Source organism: Scyliorhinus canicula, chromosome 15 (genome assembly GCF_902713615.1).
Source record: "Scyliorhinus canicula chromosome 15, sScyCan1.1, whole genome shotgun sequence".
Lineage (NCBI taxonomy): Eukaryota > Metazoa > Chordata > Chondrichthyes > Carcharhiniformes > Scyliorhinidae > Scyliorhinus > Scyliorhinus canicula.
Genome location: NC_052160.1, coordinates 2,093,679 through 2,116,548, shown reverse-complemented (window position 1 = coordinate 2,116,548; position 22,870 = coordinate 2,093,679). Strand labels below are relative to the sequence as shown.

Below are 22,870 nucleotides of genomic sequence, written 5' to 3'. Positions count from 1 at the left end.
AATAAATTTAGAGTTCCCAATTCATTTTTTCTAATTAAGGGGCAATTTAGCGTGGCCAATCCATCTATCCTGCACATCTTTGGGTTGTGGGGGCGAACCCACGCAAACACGGGGAGAATGTGCAAACTTCACACGGACAGTGACCCAGAGCCGGGATCGAACCCGGGACCTCGGTGCCGTGAGGCAGCAATGCTAACCACTGAGCCACCGTGCTGCCCCGGGACCTCGGTGCCGTGAGGCAGCAATGCTAGCCACTGCGCCATCCTGCTGCCCATTGCTTCCAAACTTGACACATTCAACACATCCTTGGCTGACCTGTAATTTTGGTTTTTATTACCCTACCACTGCTTCTAGGTGTTTCCCCAGGTCCACAATAGAAATGGGAGCAGCCTACGAGCTATTGTGACCTTTTGTTAGTGATGCTTTACCGGGCGTCCTCTGGAGGGCTGAGGCCTGGAGAGCCCTGGGGCAGGTGCACCCTCAGCAGTCTCAGAGGCTGGCACTGAAGGGATTGCAGACAGAGGCACTCGGAATGCAAAGATGCCCTTGGAGATTCCTGGGTGGAAGCCCTCAGGGTTGTCTTGTCTGACGCTTCTTCTTCTTTTGGGTGTCTGACATCCCCTTCCTGACTCCTTGAGGAGAAGGGGCAAAGGGAGGGAGGTCGCTGCGCTCCACCACCCTCTCATCTAGCCACTGGAAAGGACGCCTGGTCAGATCCCAACAGTGACTAAAATACTGCACCAGAATCACACGTTTTTAAAATTGTTTTGTACTGTGCGGAAACACTGATTAAATGGGGGCGCACAATTGTGTGCTTGTTAACGGGAAGCACTCCGGGTTCCCGCTCCTGCCACAGGCCGGGGAGGGAGAATTCCGGCCTGTGAATATTTTGTTTGTTTCTTTCAGAGATGTTTTCCATCATTTTAATTTTATAAAACATGGCCTGGATTTCTCAAGATTTTTACCACCAGTTTTGGGCCATTTCAGGTCGACAAGAGTGCAAAAAATGGGACAGGAAGACATTGCATCAAATTTGTGCTGTAAGTTATGTTAAAGGCAGGAAGCACCTGAATAAATGTGGGTATGTCAATTTAAGTTAAATGCAAATAAAGTCTTGGCACCAGTCATGCAAGTTGATGATTTTCATGCATATGTCCCAATCAACAGCTGTTCAAAGGGCCATTCCAAATACTGGCAAAAGTCTTCCAAAAATTGTATTACTGAATCGTTTTCCTTACTTATTGCTATTTTTCTGCCTGTTTATTCTATGTTTGATGTTTTGCATCATGTCTTTTACTTCTAAATTGTGAAAGGTAACTCTAATTTTCCTTTGGAAATACCCTTCTATCAATGCAAGTTGGAGGAGGAATTGGAAAATGAAGACAGAATCACCGGGAGACATGGCTGGTCAGTGAGGATGAGAGGCATTTGCCACCCATATAGAGGGCCATCACAATCGAATATGTATACACTAAGGCACTTCCACCGTCTCTTAATCCACGATTGTTGCTTGCAAAGCTTGTACTTCACAAAAGATGCCATCCATGTTGTGGAACCTGATTGTATAACACTTGAATCACACATTGCACTGTCAATCACAATGAAAGTCACCACTGACCTGAGTTTTATGTCATTGTCATTTCAGGCTTTGTGGAGAGACACCTCAATGTTACTCAATCAGCAGTGCACAAATAAGCGTAAAGTGCTTATTTGCTGCAGCTAATCTTTCAGTCTCTGTCGACTCCCAGCACCATTATGAAGTGGTAATTCAATTTTTGGAGCCACAACAATATAAGTGGTGAACAACTTCATCCACGTAATAATAATCTTTATTATTGTCACAAGTACACTGCAATGAAGTTAGTGTGAAAATCCCCTAGTCGCCACATTCCGGCACCTGTTCGGGTACACAGAGGGAGAATTCAGAATGTCCAATTCACCTCACAGCACGTCTTTTGGGACGTGTGGGAGGAAACCGGAGCAGCCGGAGGAAACCCACGCAGACACGGGGAAAACAGGCTGACACAGGCAGTGACCCAAGCCGGGAATCGAACCCGGGACTCTGGCGCTGTGAAGCAACAGTGCTAACTGTGCTACTGTGCTGCCCATCCACATGTCCATACGTGCTCCATAATGCAATCTTGTAAACTATATCCACAGTAAAACTGCCAAATCCTCAATACATAACTCTCGTAGAGATGTACTGTCACTCCAGGCAGCACTTGGAGAATATTTTCCATGACACGCTGAAAGATGGCATGTGCCAATGAGACTCCAAAGGGCCGGCGTGCATCTTTATACAGACCCTTATGGGTGTTAATTGTGACACACTTTCTGGGTGTTTCATTTCCTCTGAGCTGGAGGTAGGCATGGCTAATATCCAGTTTTGTGAAGGCTTGACCCTGGCCAATTTAGCAGACAAGCCCTCTGTACACGACATGCGATACTAATCCAGTCGTGAGGCTTTGTTATCTGTAAGATTGCAATCTCTGCAAAGGCGGACTGACTTGTCGGGCTTGAAGACAGGGCCCACTGTTGTAGCCCACACCGCGAACTGTACTGGCCGTCTTATCCCAAGACTGTCGAACTGCTCAATTTCCGTCTCTACCTTTGCAAGCAATGGGTATGGGACTGGCCGAGCCCTGAGGTATTTTGGTAAGTCATCGAGATCCACATAGAGTTTGACCCTCGCTCCTTTTATTTTACTGAGGCGCTCTTGGAATACTTAGAGGTATTTTCACATACAATCCACTGATCCCTAATTTTTAAAATTCTAGTCAGTCCTATCGGATCTTCGGGAACCAATTCCTGCCCATGAGACTAAGGCCTGATCCTCGCACGACTGTGAGTGGGAGTCGTGCCAATTGCTGTCCATTAGCTACTGGGGTTGTGGTGCTCCCCATAATCTTCAACGGTTCTTCCGTGCAAATGACTAAGCTACTTGAGGAAGTGTCTCTGGAAATAGCGGCTGCATGGGTGGTCATCTTGCAGGATGCTAATAATAATCTTTATTGTCACAAGTAGGCTGACATTAACACTGCAATGAAGTTACTGTGAAAAGCCCCTAGTCGCCACATTCCGGCCCCTGTTCGGGTACACAGAGGGAGAATTCAGAATGTCCAATTCACCCAACAGCACGTCTTTCGGGACTGATGGGAGGAAACCGGAGCACCTGGAGGAAACCCACGCAGACACAGGGAGAACGTGCAGACTCCACACATATAGTGACTTAAGCTGGGAATCGAACCCGGGTCCCTGGCGCTGTGAAGCAGCAGTGCTAACCACTGTGCTACCTTGCCACCCTATAAACTCTGGAACAATTCCTACAGATTGGAGAGTAGCTAATGTAACGCCACTAATTAAAAGAGGAGGTAGAGAGAAAAGAAGAATTATAGACCAGTAAGCCTGACGTTGGTAATGAGGAACATTCTAGAATCCGTTATCAAAGATTTTATAGTAGAGCACATAGAAAACAGTGACAGGATTGGACAGAGTCAGCATGGGTTTATGATGGGGAAATCATGCTTGACAAATCTACCGGAATTCTTCGAGGATGTAACTAGTAGAGTTGATGGGGAGACAGAGGGTGCGGTTTATTTGGACTTTCAAAAGGCTTTCGACAAAGTCCTGCATAAGAGCGTAAAATTAAAGTGCATAGTATTAGGGGTAGTGTATTGAGATGGATAGAAAACTGGTTGGCAGACAGAAAACAAACAGTAGGAATTAACCGATCTTTTTCAAATTGGCGGCAGTGACGAATGGGGTACCACAGGGATCGGTGCTGGGACCCTACTGTTCACAAAGGGTTTAATCAAACGGAACGGACACGTTGCGCCCGAAAAGCAGCGCGCTGTGCCGCAAAGTGGACGATGGAAGCCAGGAGACCTCATTCCCTGGATCTACCTGGCTCGCAATGCCTTGGGAGATGGCATTGGGATGTGATAGGGTGGGTACAATTTGGCAAATCTGCATATTACAGTGAGCCAGCTGGTGGAAGAAGCCCCCCCCCCCCCCCCCCCCCCCCCCCCCATCGATTTGACATTGAACTTTATCGGTACCCTGCCAGTCACTGCTGCCCAGACACGCTGCTGGATGCAAAATGACTCCGTATTGTATTACATGGGGGCCAGCACGGGAAGCTGCCCGAAGAAACAAGGGCCTTTGCAACCAGAATTCAGGAGCCCGACGTTGAAGACGGCATCCTTCTGTGGGGGGGGGCTTGCATTGTGGTCCCACAACAAGGCAGAAATGCAATCCTTTGGAATCTGCACAGTGGACAGGGGTGTCGAAAATGAAGATGTTGCCCGTAGCTATGTGTGGTGGCCGTGGCTAGAGATGTGGTCGAACGTCTAGCCCAATACCATATGCCAGAAACAGCAGAAGCTCCCACCTGTAGCCCCACTACATCCATGGGAATCCAGCCTTGCGTGCATCTACATGCCGACTTAGCCAGACCTTTCCAAGCATCAAAGTTTCTTCTCATAGTGGACGCCCATTCTAAGTGGCAGGAAGTCCCCAGATGTCATCCACCACATCAAGGGTGCCAGCATCCCGGAGTTGCTGGTCGCGGATAATGGCACCCTCTTTAGCAGCAAAGCGTTTGAGTTCTTCGTGAAGCCCAACGAGGTGCGGCATGGCCTCGTATCACCCTCGGTGACCGAGCGGACAGTGCAGACTGTCAACAGGGGTCTGAAGAAGCAAACCATGGGATCTGTCAAATGTGACTTTTGTTCTGTTATTGGAATAAAAGTGTAAACATCATTTATATAATTTCTCAAAGATTTTCCATTAAAGTTACTGTGGACGGTTGAAATTTTCTAAATTATAAAAGCACCAGGCATAGTAGTTCTGAAGAAGTATTTGAATTGGATTAGTGGGATTAGTAAGTGTTTCTAACGGTTAAAGAATCAGACAATATTTATTTTCTATAGTTGTCCTTTGGAACTGGTGTATATGCGATAACATCCTTCAAACTTTGAGAAGGGAGCTAACAAGTTCCTGAGGCAGATGGACGCTGGGATATTTTGGGATGTTTTAGGTATTAGTGCTTTAAAACGATGGGTAAGCAAAGACCAGCAGATGCACAAAGACTGTCCGCACTCATGATAACAAGTATGCTGAATAGACACTAACGCTATCTCCCCATCCATCTACTCGCTCTTTCCCAAGCAATTGTGAGTTGCACTCTAACTTAATCAGAGTTGTTGTTGAGAACGTTGACTCACACAATGAGATGTATCTTCCACACCCTGCTCTCTATTCAGAATCTGATTGGTGTTACTTTTCCTTTCACAGGATGAGGCTTGCTGGAGCTGCTTATTATTGGCTGGTCGTGTGTTTTTTTTGCTGACCGGAGGGATTGTCCTGATTACTGAGCTGACCATGAGGACAGCTGTCCCAAAGGTTGGCGCTGTTTCCATGGAGCTGAAGTCTTCACCCAGGCTAGACAACCATTACAGCAGATAACCAATAAGCTGTAACCAAGGATGTAAAACAAGCACAACAATCAAAAGAGAGGATGATTCCTCTTGTGGGAGAATCTAGAACTGGGGGGGTCACTGTTTAAAAATAAGGGGTCATCCACTTAAAACAGAGATGAGGCAAAGATTTTCCACTCAGAGGGTCAGGAGTCTTTGGAACCTTCTTCCTGAAAAGGCGGTGGAAACAGAGGGTGGGATTTTCCACCCATTTCGCCATCAGGATGGTCTGAATCCACTGCCGGTGAGTCCCTGCTGGAGGTTCTCTGCCAATGGAGGGGTGAATAATGGGAAACCCCCTTAACAGTAATGAGACTAGAGGATCTTACCACTAACCAATGGAGGGCTATCTGTACCGTCACAAAGCATACCACGGGATGGGGGGTGAGTATTTGTAAGACAGAAGCCGATAGATTCTTGGTGAGCAAGGGGGTGATAGGTTATCGGGAGGAGGCCAGACACAAGGTTACTATCAGATTGGCCATGATCTTATTCAACATCTTGTTAATAATTTGCTGTTGACTTCAATATTGTTGTTCGGAACTCTTGGTTTATTTAGCAGATAAGAAATACCTGGGGCAGGATTCCCCGATTCTGCAGCAAAGTTTACAGGATTCATCTGCTCTTACGACCAAAAAGTCGGCAGCACCCTTGCACCGATGCGCCACCTGGTGGGGGGCTCGCAGTCACGCCACATAAAGCCCCCACCTGCTGATACGGACGGAGAATGGCCAGGTCCGTGATCGTGCATGCGCACGGCGGCGACCTGTGGCAGCTGCGCCGTACAGTATGGCAGCGGCCGCGTGCCGACCCGGCTTGCGAAAAACTGCCCCCCCACGGAACTCTCCTCGCCATGCCCGCACCCCCCCCCCCCCCCCCCATCAGTCGCCCCAGCCTCCGCCAAAGCCTCCCCTGCCGGCTGAACAGCTCCCTCCCCCCCACTCCCCGACTGTGGCGGTGTTGGACACCGTCCGCAGCAGCAACACCATGATTAGGAGAGGACACACGACCAACGCCATCGGGAAGTCGGCACATCGGGTGGGGAGCATCGGGGGAGGGCCTTAGGTGCTATCCTGAGACCGCCCGATGGCGTGCGGCGTACTCCTTGAGTGCGTGTTTTTGAGGGGGAGGAGCATCGGAATAAGTGCGGCGTCCCCGATTTCGGCATAAAAATAGTTTCTCCGTCCGATCGGCAAACACGATTTTGGCGTCGGCGATCGGAGAATCCCGCCCCAGATCCTGCAAAACACCGATCGATATCTATTCCCAATTCAACAAAATGCCACACACTAGATTCTGCATTTCTTTCAGACAATTTTGTGCCCATTCCCACCAGCGCAGTTAGAAATACTTCATGTGGCACCTTCTCAAATGTCATCAGAAAATCCCAAGTCATATTGGGAACTCTACCCTTCTATAACCCAAAAAGAAGTCAAGGTGTTTGTCAGGCATAATCCTCCCCTTCAAAAGCAATGCTGCGTATTCCTGATGTAATTCCTGATCATCAGGATCTATTGATCATAGTTGGTTTTGTACAAATCTCTTGCTAGTTCTTGCTCAATAGTACTGGAAAAATGCCACTGGACCCAGGAGTGTCAATTGGATTCAGCCCCTTTAACCTTTCCAGCATTTCTGAAATACTGATCTCAAAATCTTTAGAAATATTTGATATAATACAATGACGATGCTTACACAGCCATTTTTAGTCAATCTCACTTTTCAATCTCACTTCCATTTTTATCTCTTAATATTCAAACTCCCTGTCTGGCCAACATTTTGTGCAGGTACTTGAAAGAAGCAAAAAATAAGTACTGCACTCCAAATGAAAAGAGCAAAATTATCATAATCAGCCTAAGGTTAGAAACATTGCAAAATACAGGATTGGGCACCAGATCTTGTGACACTACATTTGGAAAACAAAAGACAGCAGAAATCAATCCATAATGTGAAGAGGCTTTGAAATACAAGGAACCTTTAGATCCTCTGATGTGAGTAACCTTGTGCAATAAGGATTGGGATAAACTGGTCTTGTACTGTCCTCAAAAACATGATTTTAAACACATGCGTACTCAGTGGAAAGCCACTATTTCGAATTTTTAATTGGTGCTTTGGGGCGACATTGTGGCGCAGTGGTTAGCACTGCTGTCCCAGAGTCCCAGGTTCAATTCCAGCCTCGGGTGACTGTGTGGAGTTTGAACTTTCTCCCCATGTCATAGAATCATAGAATTTACAGTGCAGCAGAAGGCCATTTGGCCCATCGAGTCTGCACTGGCCCTAGGAAAGAGCACCCCCACTTAAGTCCATGCCTCCACCCCATCCCCGTAACCTAGTAACCCCACCTCACCTTTTTGGACACTAAGGGCAATTTAGCATGGCCAATCCACCTAACCTGCACATCTTTGGACTGTGGGAGGAAACCGGAGCATCCGGAGGAAACCCATGTAGACACGGGGAGAATGTGCAGACTCCGCACAGACAGTGACCCAAGCCGGGAATCGAACCTGGGACCCTGGAGCTGTGAAGCAACTGTGCTAACCACTGTGCTACCGTGCTGTCGTCTGCTTGGGTTTCCTCCCACAGTCCAAATATGTGTGGGTTAGGTGGATTGGCCATGATCAATGCACGGGGCTATGGGGTTAGAATGGTGCAGAGGGCCGAGGTAAGGTGCTCTTCCGGAGGGATTCGATGGGCTGAATGGCCTCCTTCTGCACTGTAGGGATTCTACATTGTATGCCATATGTCAAATAATGGTATGGGGCTATTTCAAATCTATAAATTATGAAATTGATGCCAATGCTTTGCAGCATTTTATGTTTGTCTATAAGTGTCTTTGTGAAATGCATTAATTGTGAACAATATGTAAATTAGGAGATGCAGCAAATAAAACAGGTTAATATGTTACCTAAAAGGCTGTACGGAAGGATGATTATGCCAACTACATCAAAACACCATAACCTTCACTGACATGGTGATGTGACAATACATCATTTGTTTTGAGAAGATAATAATCCAAATTAAATTCCTAATTGCTCCTTCAGTGAAATTGCTGGAAGGTTAATTGAAGGGAATGATTGTTGGCCATAGGGCTTTGAAATGATAATTGATTTTAGGAACTCTGAATCCAGGTGGGTTAACTGACAAATCTGGGGGGCGAGATTCTCCCATATGGGGAGAAATCGTAAGGCTGGCGTCAAATCCGGGCGGGTTTGACGCCAGCCCCCCCCTCCCCGACCGGGAACTGATTCTGGTCCCCGGTCGGGGCTAGCAGCCCGACGCCGCAAGCTCCGGCATCGCGGGCTTAACGAATTTCATTAAGCCCGCTTGCCAGAGTTAGCGCCGGCTGACGCGTCATATGACGTCAGCCGCGCATGCGCAGATTGGAAGACTCCAACCCGCGCATACGCGGATGACGTCATAGCGTATTTGTGCGAAACCCGCGCATGCGCGGGCCGGGATGCCCCTCAGCCGCCCCGCGAATGGATACTGCGGGGCGGCGGAAGGACAAATAGTGCGCGGGCATCGGACCCGCTGCCCGCGATCGGTGCCCACCGATCGCGGGCCCATGGCACCCTTGGCACGGCCGTGGTACTGCCGTGCCAATCGGTGCCATGGTTATAAAAAGCGAGAGTTTACGGCCATTTTTACAAACGGCCAGACCAGGTGTGTTTGCCGTTCGTAAAAACATCCGTAAAGGGCTGGGAACTCGGCCCATCCATCAGCTGTGAATCGCTGCCGGCCGTAAAAAAACGGCGGCAGCGATTCGTATCGGGAGTCGGGTGTGGGGGGGGGGGGGAGAATAGCGGGAGGGCGTCGGAACAGCGTGGCCGTAAAATTTTACGAGCCACGCTATTCTCCGCACCGTCGGGAGTGCGGAGAATCTCGCCCGGGATATTTTAAACGGGATAATGTGGCGTGAGATTGAAGCTGTGTAATAGGATATGAGCTAACATGCATGAGTTTGAAGATTTAACTTCAGGAATAAAATAAAATATCTGATTTCTGAAAAGGGTTGTGTCATGTATTGAGCTTTTAAGTACGTGAGAATCATTCATATTTTGGGGGGAGGAATCACATTTACCCAATTTATTATAAATAGTTTTAAAAAATTACTTTTCCTGAGTTACAAAGCCAGGGCTCAGGTTGTGGTCAGGGGCGAACCCCTAATCCACCTCCTTGCCTGCTCCAAAAACTAATTCAAATTCAAATTGAATCCAATTCATGTTCCCCCACAAGTGAGACAGCCCAGATCTGAGCCAAAAGGCAGAGCAGATACTACACTTGACCTGAGCCAAAAGGCCGAGAAGCAATTTATTATAAATCGTTGAACCAAACTGAACCATTTCTGTTTCATAAAACAGAACATTGATTTCTGTAACTTTGGGCTTGGCTCCACTATTACTTTTCCACACTCTTTTAGTGCTACATTCATGCATTTAACAGCAATTTAGTCGTTGTTAAATTAATATAATTTCATATTCTGCCCTCTCATTTAATGCTCACCTTGTGGTCAATTGAAAAATGTCATTCTCTATTAAAAACTGACTACATGTTTGTAGTCGGCATTGTATAATAAAAGTTTCAATTAAAACTGAAATCTGCACTTTCAGTGTTCTCCAGAAGATGTCACTGCATTATTGCAATAAAGTAATCGTTGGTATTCATGTTGCCGAGGTTGTTGCAAGTGAAAAACTGCATTCTTCAGAATACAGGAAAATTAGCAACACATTTCTGAATTTGATCATCGGTAAAACCTTATCTTTGAATAGTAAACCAAGAACAACTTACATTTTACAGTACCTACAGTGTAAAATAATTTCCAAATGCTTCAAAAATAGACATATTGAAGAAATGAAAATCGCTTATTGTCACGAGTAGGCTTCAAGTTTCTGTGAAAAGCCCCTAGTTGCCACATTCCAGCACCTGTCTGGGGAGGCTGGTACGGGAATCGAACCGCGGTGCTGGCCTGCTTGGTCTGTTTAAAAGCCAGCGATTTAACTCAGTAAGCTAAACCAGCCCATGGGCAGCAAGGTGGGAAGGAAGATAATGGACTAAGATAGCATTAATTAGGTGGCAATATGCGGACAGCGGCTAAGTCAAAGAGCTGAATTTTGAGAAGTATTTAAAATGGAGAGACATTCAGATGTGATTTTGTGAAACAGTTTCAAAGATTATCACTGAGGTAGTTAGAACATAGAACATAGAACATAGAACGATACAGCGCAGTACAGGCCCTTCGGCCCTCGATGTTGCACCGACATGGAAAACATCTAAAGGCCATCTAACCTACACTATGCCCTTATCATCTATATGCTTATCCAATAAATTTTTAAATGCCCTCAATGTTGGCGAGTTCACTACTGTTGCAGGTAGGGCATTCCACGGCCTCACCACTCTTTGCGTAAAAAACCCACCTCTGACCTCTGTCCTATATCTATTACCCCTCAATTTAAGGCTATGTCCCCTCGTGCTAGCCACCTCCATCCGCGGGAGAAGGCTCTCGCTGTCCACCCTATCTAACCCTCTGATCATTTTGTATGCCTCTATTAAGTCACCTCTTAACCTTCTTCTCTCTAACGAAAAACAACCTCAAGTCCATCAGCCTTTCCTCATAAGATTTTCCCTCCATACCAGGCAACATCCTGGTAAATCTCCTCTGCACCCGTTCCAAAGCTTCCACGTCCTTCCTATAATGAGGCGACCAGAACTGTACGCAATACTCCAAATGCGGCCGTACTAGAGTTTTGTACAACTGCAACATGACCTCATGGCTCCGGAACTCAATCCCTCTACCAATAAAGGCCAACACACCATAGGCCTTCTTCACAACCCTATCAACCTGGGTGGCAACTTTCAGGGATCTATGTACATGGACACCGAGATCCCTCTGCTCATCCACACTACCAAGAATTTTACCATTAGCCAAATATTCCGCATTTCTGTTATTCTTTCCAAAGTGAATCACCTCACACTTCTCCACATTAAACTCCATTTGCCACCTCTCAGCCCAGCTCTGCAGCTTATCTATGTCCCTCTGTAACCTGCAACATCCTTCCGCACTGTCTACAACTCCACCGACTTTAGTGTCGTCTGCAAATTTACTCACCCATCCTTCTGCACCCTCCTCTAGGTCATTTATAAAAATGACAAACAGCAACGGCCCCAGAACAGATCCTTGTGGTACGCCACTCGTAACTGAACTCCATTCTGAACATTTCCCATCAACTACCACTCTCTGTCTTCTTTCAACTAGCCAATTTCTGATCCACATCTCTAAATCACCCTCAATCCCCAGCCTCCGTATTTTCTGCAATAGACGACCGTGGGGAACCTTATCAAACGCTTTACTGAAATCCATATACACCACATCAACTGCTCTACCCTCGTCTACCTGTTCAGTCACCTTCTCAAAGAACTCGATAAGGTTTGTGAGGCATGACCTACCCTTCACAAAACCATGCTGACTGTCCCTAATCATATTATTTCTATCTAGATGATTATAAATCGTATCTTTTATAATCCTCTCCAAGACTTTACCCACCACAGACGTTAGGCTCACCGGCCTATAGTTACCGGGGTTATCTCTACTCCCCTTCTTGAACAAAGGGACCACATTTGCTATCCTCCAGTCCTCTGGCACTATTCCTGTAGCCAATGATGACCTAAAAATCAAAGCCAAAGGCTCAGCAATCTCTTCCCTGGCTTCCCAGAGAATCCTAGGATAAATCCCATCCGGCCCCGGGGACTTATCTATTTTCACCTTGTCCAGAATTGCCAACACTTCTTCCCTACGCACCTCAATGCCATCTATTCTAATAGCCTGGGTCTCAGCATTCTCCTCCACAATATTATCTTTTTCTTGAGTGAATACTGACGAAAAGTATTCATTTAGTATCTCGCTTATCTCCTCAGCCTCCACACACAACTTCCCACCACTGTCCTTGACTGGCCCTACTCTTACCCTAGTCATTCTTTTATTCCTGACATACCTATAGAAAGCTTTTGGGTTTTCCTTGATCCTACCTGCCAAAGACTTCTCATGTCCCCTCCTTGCTCGTCTCAGCTCTCTCTTTAGATCCTTCCTCGCTTCCTTGTAAATATCAAGCGCCCCAACTGAAACTTCACGCCTCATCTTCACATAGGCCTCCTTCTTCCTCTTAACAAGAGATTCCACTTCTTTGGTAAACCACGGTTCCCTCGCTCGACCCCTTCCTCCCTGCCTGACTGGTACGTACTTATCAAGAACATGCAATAGCTGTTCCTTGAACAAGCTCCACATATCCAGTGTGCCCAACCCTTGCAGCCTACTTCTCCAACCAACACATCCTAAGTCATGTCTAATGGCATCATAATTGCCCTTCCCCCAGCTATAACTCTTGCCCTGCGGGGTATACTTATCCCTTTCCATCACTAACGTAAAGGTCACCGAATTGTGGTCACTGTTTCCAAAGTGCTCACCTACCTCCAGATCTAACACCTGGCCTGGTTCATTACCCAAAACCAAATCCAATGTGGCCTCGCCTCTTGTTGGCCTGTCAACATATTGTGTCAGGAAACCCTCCTGCACACATTGTACAAAGAATGACCCATCTAATGTACTCGAACTATATCTTTTCCAGTCAATATTTGGAAAGTTAAAGTCTCCCATAACAACTACCCTGTTACTTTCGCTCTTTTCCAGAATCATCTTCGCTATCCTTTCCTCTACATCCCTAGAACTATTAGGTGGCCTATAGAAAACTCCTAACAGGGTGACCTCTCCTTTCCTGTTTCTAACCTCAGCCCATACTACCTCAGAAGAAGAGTCCCCATCTAGCATCCTTTCCGCCACCGTAATACTGTCCTTGACTAGCAGCGCCACACCTCCCCCTCTTTTGCCCCCTTCTCTGAGCTTACTAAAACACCTAAACCCCGGAACCTGCAACAACCATTCCTGTCCCTGCTCTATCCATGTCTCTGAAATGGCCACAACATCGAAGTCCCAGGTACCAACCCATGCTGCCAGTTCCCCTACCTTATTTCGTATACTCCTGGCATTGAAGTAGACACACTTCAAACCACCTTCCTGAACACTGGCACCCTCCTGCGAAGTCAAATCTGTGCTCCTGACCTCTATACTCTCAATCTCCCGTACCCTAAAACTACAATCCAGGTTCCCATGCCCCTGCTGAATTAGTTTAAACCCCCCCAAAGAGCACTAACAAATCTGCCCCCCAGGATATTGGTGCCCCTCAGGTTCAGATGTAGACCATCCTGTCTATAGAGGTCCCACCTTCCCCAGAAAGAGCCCCAGTTATCCAGAAATCTGAATCCCTCCCGCCTGCACCATCCCTGTAGCCACGTGTTTAATTGCTCTCTCTCCCTATTCCTCATCTCACTATCACGTGGCACGGGCAACAACCCAGAGATAACAACTCTGTTTGTTCTCGCTCTGAGCTTCCATCCTAGCTCCCTAAAGGCCTGCCTGACATCCTTGTCCCCTTTCCTACCTATGTCGTTAGTGCCAATGTGGACTACGACTTGGGGCTGCTCCCCCTCCCCCTTAAGGACCCGGAAAACACGATCCGAGACATCACGTACCCTTGCACCTGGGAGGCAACATACCAAACGTGAGTCTCTCTCGCTCCCACAAAATCTCCTATCTGTGCCCCTGACTATTGAGTCCCCAATTACTAATGTTCTACTCCTTTCCCCCCTTCCCTTCTGAGCAATAGGGACAGACTCCGTGCCAGAGGCCCGTACCCCATGGCTTACCCCTGGTAAGTCGTCCCCCCCACAAGTATCCAAAACGGTATACTTGTTACTCAGTTGAAGGCTACTGGTGGATGTTGAGACTGCAGGAAACAATAAATGCTGAGGCGGATTAGGGAGAGTCTACGGCATGGGATTGGGGCAAAAATGGAAGCTGGGGAATGGGGCTTGTTGGGGAGAGAAGGAATGTAGGGAATGAGAGAGAAGGAGACTGCGGAATGCGGCAGTCTGGGAAAAGGCAGCATGGGGACCTAGCGGGGGATTGATTAATTTCTTAAAGGTCCTCTCACATGACACCTTGTCCCAGATGTGGTCTAACTGAAGCTTTATATAGGTGAAGGGTGGTTTTTACTTCCCTTGTGTTCTGGTCCTCCATATGTAAAGAGCAGCACTCCATCAGCCTTTTCAATTATTTTCTGTAGACATTCTAATGCTCTGTGCACCTGGACTCTTGGTGTCTCTGAAATTCCACTGTTTCTAACTTTTCACCAGTGTTCTCGCCTATTAAGATCCAACATGGATGCCTCATAGTTGCCTACGTTGAAATTAATTGGACAGTTTTTCCCTTTTAATTTATCAGTATTTCTTTTCAATATTACTCTCCCATCTACGCTATTTAAAATACTGCTTATCTTTGTATTGTTACGACCCCCTGGGTTAGTGCGCAGTCAATTCCAGCCCCACTTGTTCCAGAATCGCTACACAATTGAGATTAACAAATAATTCTTAGAAAAAAACACCCAAAGTCTTGACCTCTGGCTGCCCAATAATTACAGTCACCAGGTTTGTAAATGTAAACATGATTATATTTTATTAATAACAATAGCTATAAATATGCAGCAAATACTTTTTTTTATAAATTTAGATTCCCCAATTATTTTTTCTATTAAGGGGCAATTTAGCGTGGCCAATCCACCTACTCTGCACATTTTTGGGTTGTGGGGGTGAAACCCACCCAGACACGGGGAGAATGTGCAAACTCCACACGGACAGTGACCCAGAGCCGGGATCGAACCTGGGACCTCAGCGCCGTGAGGCGGTTGTGCTAACCACTAGGCCACCGTGCTGCCCTATATGCAGCAAATACAACTGGTTAACTATATTCTAATTCCCAACACCTTTCTTTAAATCGCCCCGACCCTCTATATACACACACACACAGACAAACTGTTGCTAAGTGTGCTTTACACTTAATTGCTCTGTTTTATAACCTTTGCTCTAGAGTCGCCAGGTACCTTTATGATACCACCACGAGGTTCAAGTTCAAGTCCTGATCAATAACTCAATACACCAGTTAGTAAGTTTCAAATCAAAAAACATTTATTATACACTGTCAATCACTACTCATGCATAAAACTCTATTTACTAGACTATCTCTAACGCTAAAAGGCCTATACTTAGCTTTGGAACTGGCCCACCAGGTCAGGGGAACAAATGGCCTTTCGTTTGATTCTGAGTCTGCGGGCTTCAAAGCTGGTATGGACTAGTAGCTAGGAGCGTCTATCTCGTAGCGTGCGTTGACTGGAGATTTACTTGGTTGGTGCAGCTGCTAGGCAGGTCACGGTCAAGGGTTGTTTCGAGCTGCTGAGAGACCCTGCCAAGAAGAACAAATTGAACTTGGGGACTCTACTTTATAGTCCCCAGGGGCTTCGCGCCCTTTTGGGCGGACCCCGTACCTGGTTCCAAGTGATTGGACTGACTTCTCATCACTTGGATCGATTTCTCCAATACTGGAGCTGTCCCCTGATCACTGGGCGGTTTCTAAGTGTCCGTTGGCCTTCCTTTGTCTTGGCTCCCGCTGGCGCCGAGGAGTCTGGTTTGGTCTCGATTACTCTTAATGTTACCAATTGTTCCCGGGGATCGCTCATTACTATGCAGATGGTTTTTGGTTTTGAGTCTGTCTGGGTTCTGCAAGTCCTAATATACAGGAAACTTTGCACCTGCTTCTTTTCCTGTCCTTGGCTGAATTTCCCTGCATTCTTAGCGAATCTCCATTTTAAAGTTGGGAAGTGGCCAACCCAGGTGGCTACAAAACACACAGACAAGACAGATAAACAAACACAGAGGGGAAAAGAGGGGTGTAAAAGTAATGATGAAAGTTAAAGGATAAGAGTCTTTGTTTCCGATGGCTGTCTCCTATCACACCTTCCTCCAGTCTAGGCTTTCAGTTCGAGGTTTTTGCTTTCAGTTTGTAACGGTTTTTCACTGTAGATTCATCCAGGTTCTCTGTGGTTTCGGAAATACAGCAGGTCTGCAGCTTTTCTGGAGTAAGAGAGAGAGAGACTCGCAGCTTCTTGTCTGAGCATCCAGGACCCAACTATCCTTTCCTTGGTTCTCTAAAAACCATTCCACTTGGTTAGGACCCAATCACTGCCTGTTACCGGGCAGAATAATGGCTTTTTCTAACTCATTGGCTACAAACCAACCAATCAAACTGAGTCCCTCAAACTCTCAGGTGCCAAAACGCTCTGCTGTTCGAAAGCTAGCACTAATATTTTGTGACTTCTAAGTTCCTCACTTCCTCTGCTTGACTTAAAGGCACATGTCCATTAAACATCCATGGATCAAACATGATTATAGCAAAATACTGAAATTGGATTTGGATTTGGATTTTGTTCTTTGTCACGTGTACTGAGGGACAGTGAAAAGTATTTTTCTGTGAGAAGCTCAACAGATCATTAAGTGCATGGAAAGAAAAGGGAATGTAAAAAAATACATAATAGGGCAACACAAGGTACACAATGTAAATACATAGACACCGGCATCGGGTGAAGCATACAGGGTGTAGTGTTAATCAGGTCAGTCCATAAGAGGGTCGTTCAGGAGTCTGGTAACAACGGGGAAGAAGCTGTTTTTGAGTTTGTTTGTGCGTGTTCTCAGACTTCTGTATCTCCTGCCCAATGGAAGAAGTTGGAAGAGTGAGTAAGCCGGGTGGGAGGGGTCTTTGATTGTGCTGCCCACTTTCCCCAGGCAGCGGGAAGAGTAGATGGAGTCAGTGGATGGGAGGCAGGTTTGTGTGATGGACTGGGCGGTATTCACGACTCTCTGAAGTTCCTTGTGGTCCTGGGCCGAGCAGTTGCCATACCAGGCTGTGATGCAGCCAGATAGGATGCTTTCTATGGTGCATCTGTAAAAGTTGGTAAGGGTTAATGTGGACATGCTGAATTCCCTTAGTTTCCTGAGGAAGTATAGGCGCTGTTGTGCTTTCTTGGTGGTAGCGTCAACGTGGGTGGACCAGGACAGATTTTTGGTGATGTGCACCCCTAGGAATTTGAAACTGCTAACCATCTCCACCTCGGCCCCGTTGATGCTGACATGGGTGTGTACAGTACTTTGCTTCCTGAAGTCAATGACCAGCTCTTTAGTTTTGCTGGCATTGAGGGAGAGATTGTTGTCGCTACACCACTCCACTAGGTTCTCTATCTCCCTCCTGTATTCTGACTCGTCGTTATTCGAGATCCGGCCCACTATGGTCGTATCGTCAGCAAACTTGTAGATGGAGTTGGAACCAAAGTTTGCCAAGCAGGGAATAAGGGAATCGACAGGAAGGGTCCTTCCAGTATCTTTGGTAAATTTGGATATGTGGCTTTTTATTCCATCATCCAAGTCATTAATTTTTTAAAAATGTATTCATTCATAGGATGTTATATTATTCATATTATTTGCATCCTTTATAGTTCATCGTGAAATGCTGCCACATGAGTTGTAGCTTATATATTGTACATTATGATAATTATAACAGTGCTGTGTTTCGAAGATGTAACTACCCATCAAACAGTATATTGTCAGATTTGTTGTTTCTGTCAACTGATGAATTCAAATAAAAGATCAATATTTACAATCAGCATTGTAAATGTGGAAAAGTCTTCCAGTGAGTTTAAAAAAAGGATTATCTAAAGGATAAAAAGGGAGGGTATATTTCACATTATTGAAATAATATCACAGTATGATAAGAATGTATAAATGTTTAAATTTTTGCCATTACTTTCATATTTTCACCTCAACATCTGCTGTGACAACAGTTCAGGTTGTTTACTTGGGGTGTTTTATTATTTCTTGGCTGTAACCTAACTACCTAACCATTTTGCAAATGCTTGGCCCCGTCCTTTGTACCTGTGGAGGTTTATGGTCTATTCAACAGCTTCCAACTGTTATAGTGGATGAAGTGGATAATGGGCGAGGGGGTGAGGGGAGGTAGGGTCAGATGATGCTTAATTTGCCTTATAGGTTTAAACTTCTATAAATTCAGAAACGTTCCCAAAACAGTTCATCCTTTGTCCATTGGGAGAGCAGCACTGATGTGTTTTTTGGGAACAGAGGTAGGTTTATTAACCAGTGAACTCCAGCTTCACGAAGCCGCTGGCTTGTCCCCAAGCCATGGCTGCTGGGAAATCCCATTTCCTGGCGGCAGAGGCAGGATCTTGAGCTAGAAATCCAGCCAAAAATATTTTGCAACCAATGAAGAACTTCTGAAGTGTTGAACTGTAGTAGCTTAGGAAAATGTGACAGCTAACCCGTGCACAGCATGACTCCAGGAACATCAATTTAATAAATGAGCAGAACATGTGCTTTTTAGTGACATTGTTTGATGAGACTAGGAGAACGTTCTGCTTTTCTTATCCATACTGAAGGATCTTTTACATCCAGCTGACAGGGTAGATGAATCTGTGTTAACATCTCAGCTGAAAATTAAGCTTCTGTAAATTACTTTAGTTCTGTATTACTTAATTTGTGATATGATAAATGTTGAAAGAAGCCATCGCTATCTAAATATTTATTGTCTATCATGTATTTGCCTTAATATCTTTCCATTCAAATTTCATGTAGCCAGATGTAATTTTGTCATGAAGAGCCAACAGCCTGTGAAACTGTGCTCTGCACATATTCTCATTCCAAGTAAAAGCAATTAAAAAAGCAACTGTGCATGCAAGAATTGAACAAAATGTGTCGGTATTCCTGCATTAATACAGAAATCTAAAGTGATTTGCATTGAAAGATATTGCCAGGAATGAGAGACAGTTATAAAAACTGCAATAACATTTATAAGGATATCTCACTAACATTTAGAACGATGTTACGGTTTCGAGCACCACTATGGGATACCAAATTGTGGCAAAATATAAATCACAGTTTTATTTGAAGCTGTTCATTTTTACCAAATTCCACAGAGCTTGTGAACTGAAATGAAGTTAAAATAACTGTTTGACTTTAAGATGTGAGTTCAATTAACCTCTAAATGGTTTCCCTGTAAAAATAGAATTTATCATAGAATTTACAGTGCAGAAGGAGGCCATTTCGCCCATCGAGTCTGCACCGGCTCCTGGAAAGAGCACCCTACCCAAGGTTAACACCTCCACCCTATCCCCATAACCCAGTAATCCCACCCAACACTAAGGGCAATTTTGAACACTAAGGGCAATTTATCATGTCCAATCCACCTAAGTTGCACGTCTTTGGACTGTGGGAGGAAACCGGAGCACCCGGAGGAAATCCACGCACACACGGGGAGGATGTGCAGACTCCGTACAGACAGTGACCCAAGCCAGAATCGAACCTTGGACCCTGGAGCTGTGAAGCGATTGTGCTATCCACAATGCTACCGTGCTGCCTTATTAACTCTCTTTCCACCTTCCGACGCCTCCTACAAACTCTCCTTTTCCTTTCTGTAAACTCCTTCACTTCCATTTCTTCTCAAGTGTTCGGAGGAGTTCCTCTATCAAAGGAGAGTTATCTAAATGCAAATTGTTGTTACTTGGCAACCATTGCAGCTTATCCGATACAGACAAACAGTAAGAGGTCCAGCATTCCAGTAGAACGACATAAAATGCCCTTTATTGGTTGATAGATGTATGAGAAGAATAGTGAAGCTGAAATTTCCACTGCATTATAAATGCTGTGTTCATCATTCATTTAAATGTAGTTGATTCCTCTTCCTATTTGGCTTTTCGTTCTTGCTGTAATTATCTTCCTGTCCCACTTGCTAATTGTTTCTCCTTCTCCATTTATCTTTCACACTTTCTCTCTCTGTGAGGCTCTGGCTTATTTTCTCCCAGGTTTCTGTATCTGTATTTTTGTCTTTTTTCTTCATTATTCCATCTAGACCTCCTGTGGCAATGGCATTTCCACTGTCTCCTCTCTTTTGTGTATACTTTCCATTGTGCTTGGGTACAGGTCATGATTGGCCCTTTCACTATTTATTAAATTTGACATTTTAAGGTGGTCACGTCTCACAAAAAAAGCTCTGGGCTGGGATATTGGAGACTGAAGATATTGTAGCACACAGGACAGAAGGAAATGTCAAAGATCACAGTCTAGCTTCAGCTTTGGGGAATGGGTACAGAGTCTAACCTGGGGGAAACCTAAAGGTAGATCCCAATATCTGACCTGGGAAGGAAATGGCAGATCTGGAACCAATGTTGTAACTTGATCTGATGATGTTCCTATTAGTTGATGGGCGAATGAGTCACAATCTTGACTGATACTGTTTTTTCCCCAGAAAACATTGAAATACACAATTAAAAAAAAATATATGCTTGACCCTGGGTGGAAACAAGGCCCGGGTTGGTAGGTTCTCCAGGTTGCTTGGGGTCTCGGTATTCAGAGCTGGTGTGCAAGACTGCACAACACGGGTTGAAAGCAAATACTGGCGCAGTGCAGGGTTGGACAAAGTGAACTTGAGGTTCAAAAGCTCATCTGGGGGAGAATGCAAGTGGCTTTGAGTGCCTATGATGGAAGGAGGCTAGGGGAGGCTGAGGGCAATGTCAAGATCATATCTATTATGACTGTGAAAGCAAATACCAAGTGAAGCATGGTAGCACAGGGGTTAGCACTGCTGCTTCACAGTGCCAGGGTCCCAGGTTCGATTCCCGGCTTGGGTCACTGTCTGTGTGGAGTCTACATATCAAAGCGTCTTATCTCCTAATGCACATTTCTGCCCATATCTTATTTACTTGCAGCAAAATTCGACTTGGGCATTTTTACTTCAAGTGCCTGCCTTTCACACCTAGACCCTTTGATGTCCTCAGCCCTGAAGACACCTAGTCCCCAGCTTAACTAAATTAGTCACAAATACAGAAGCACAACCAGAGACCCCACAGGCTTGCTTCACAGAATGACACAATAAACCCTCAAAATATTAAAATAATTACATTTTCTTCACATGTCCTGTACCCGGACAGCATATTAGGGTGAACACTTTACCTTATTTTCTAAAAAGTTGCATGGAATGGACAATTTTCCTGAACAAAATGGACTACAGGTGGGCCACAAGACTTATTTTGTGAATTTGGTATAGGCATGTTCATGTCTGAACTTTCCTCTGTAAAGTAATTAAAATGTAAATGTCATACTGAAGGACATTCCATTGAAGAGAATCAGCATGCAACAAGACCCCTTGTGGAATTTACAGGCACAATTGTCTGAATATTTACAGAAACTCAAATAATGTCATCGTGGACTAGTTCCTGAAAACTTTAAATCTAACAAAGTGGGGTGTGGAAGAACCGTTTAGCACAGCCACCATTCCTTCCCCACTGTGTGACAATGGTTTATAACTCTGAATCATTTGTGTTGACAATTGATCACACTGACACTGTTGTTACTGGCTAGAAACTGGCTGGAGATAGCTAATATTTTATTAATCAACAAGGATGCACAGCAGGGTATTCTGGGACCAATAACGAGAGAGGAAGGGGATCTTACCGAACACAAAAAAAATGACCCTGCCTCAGAAATGCAGTAATCTCGGGCAGTGAAGAGGGGCTAATTCGTTTTACCTCCAAACCTATATTTCTTCACCAAAAGAGCTTGGCTGTCATTTTGACTAAAAACCTCAGAAACATCTAACGCCCTTTAGCTTCAATAAAGCAAGAAAAATCCTTCAGGCCTTCCAATTTCCACTTACCATCTTAATGACAGTTTAGAAAACTTACCTGTTTCCTTTTTGCCCTATTAGTAATCGGAGTTCATGGGCGCAATTCCCCCCCCCCCCCCCCCCCCCCACGCCGGGTGGGAGAATCACGGGGATGCCGGGCGAGTCCCGCCACGCCGCCCCAGCACCCGCACGCGATTCTCCCACCCCCCCCCAACCGGCACGGCGAGATTTACGGCTGGCCGCTCGGAGAATCGCCGCATGCCGTTTCTAACGGGCGAGCGGCGATTCTTCCGGCCCGGATTGGCCGAGCAGTCTGCCCAATACGACGTGTTCCCACCGGCTCACACCATGTTACATTTGTAGAAATGGTCTTTGTCTGTGTGTGTGTGTGGTGTGTGTCTGTGTGTCTGTGTGTCTGTGTGTGTGTGTGTCTCTGTGTGTCTGTGTGTGTGTGTGGGTGTCTGTGTGTCTGTGTGTGTGTGTGTGTGTGTCTGTGTGTGTGTGTGTGTCTGTGTGTCTGTGTGTGTTTGTGTGTCTGTGTGTCTGTGTGTCTGTGTGTGTGTGTGTGTGTGTGTGTCTGTGTGTGTCTGTGTGTGTGTCTGTGTGTGTGTGTGTGTGTCTGTGTGTCTGTGTGTCTGTGTGTGTGTGTGTCTGTGTGTGTCTGTGTGTGTGTCTGTGTCTGTGTGTGTTTGTGTGTCTGTGTGTCTGTGTGTCTGTGTGTGTGTGTCTGTGTGTCTGTGTGTCTGTGTGTGTTTGTGTGTCTGTGTGTCTG

The 22,870-nt window shown here is 45.7% G+C and overlaps 1 protein-coding gene and 1 pseudogene across 1 annotated transcript in view; both read right to left on the bottom strand.

The window, feature by feature from the left end:
* The window catches only part of smg1 (SMG1 nonsense mediated mRNA decay associated PI3K related kinase), a 232,495-nt gene that overhangs the window by 201,719 nt on the left and 7,906 nt on the right, over nucleotides 1-22,870 (bottom strand).
* LOC119979207 lies at nucleotides 9,579-9,785 on the bottom strand (annotated as a pseudogene).